This window comes from Durio zibethinus, unplaced genomic scaffold (assembly GCF_047325235.1).
Source record: "Durio zibethinus cultivar Kanyao isolate XHJ-2024 unplaced genomic scaffold, ASM4732523v1 HiC_scaffold_3, whole genome shotgun sequence".
Taxonomy (NCBI): Eukaryota; Viridiplantae; Streptophyta; class Magnoliopsida; order Malvales; family Malvaceae; genus Durio; species Durio zibethinus.
The window spans coordinates 8,074,634-8,075,783 of NW_028323044.1; positions in this window are offsets into that span (position 1 = coordinate 8,074,634).

The following is a 1,150-nucleotide window of genomic DNA, read 5'->3' on the forward strand; positions in this document are numbered from 1 at the left end:
GATGCTGTCCCGAGTGAAAAAAATGCGGCACCAGCACATGCTGGAGCCAAGCATGGGCACCGTGGCTCAAAATCGAACTTCGGCCAAGGCCTCGACCATCAATGGCACATGATGACGCATGGTGATGGCACATGCATCGACCATCATCGGCATAGGCTGCCCTTCGGTACGGGCACTTGCCTCGACCGCCATCGGCACAAGCTGGGCCCTGGTGTGGGTTGTTGCCTCAATCACCAGCGGCACATGCTGAGCCTTGGTGCGGGCGGTTGCCTCGAGCACCATCGGCAGACCCTGGGCCCTGGTGCGGCGGGTTGCCCCGATAACCATCGGCACACGCTGGGCCCTGGAGCGGCCGGTTGCCTCGATCACCATCGGCAAAAGCTGGGCCCTGGTGCGGTCGGTTGCCTCGACCACCATCGGCACACGCTGGGCCCTGGTGCGGGCGCTTGCCTCGAGCACCATCGGCACACGCTGGGCCCTGGTGCGGGCGCTTGCCTCGACCACCATCGGCACACGCTGGGCCCTGGTGCGGCAGGTTGCCTCGACCACCATCGGCACACGCTGGGCCCTGGTGCGGGCGCTTGCCTCGACCACCATCGGCACACGCTGGGCCCTGGTGCGGCAGGTTGCCTCGATCACCATCGGCACACGCTGGGCCCTGGTGCGGCAGCTTGCCTCGAGCACCATCGGCACACGCTCGGCCCTGGTGCGGTCGGTTGCCTCGAGCACCATCGGCACACGCTGGGCCCTGGTGCGGCAGGTTGCCTCGACCACCATCGGCAGCCTCGACCACCATCGGCACACGCTGGGCCCTGGTGCGGGCGCTTGCCTCGACCACCATCGGCACACGCTGGGCCCTGGTGCGGTCGGTTGCCTCGAGCACCATCGGCACACGCTGGGCCCTGGTGCGGGCGCTTGCCTCGACCACCATCGGCACACGCTGGGCCCTGGTGCGGGCGGTTGCCTCGACCACCATCGGCACACGCTGGGCCCTGGTGCGGGCGCTTGCCTCGACCACCATCGGCACACGCTGGGCCCTGGTGCGGCAGGTTGCCTCGACCACCATCGGCACACGCTGGGCCCTGGTGCGGGCGCTTGCCTCGAGCACCATCGGCACACGCTCGGCCCTGGTGCGGTCGGTTGCCTCGAG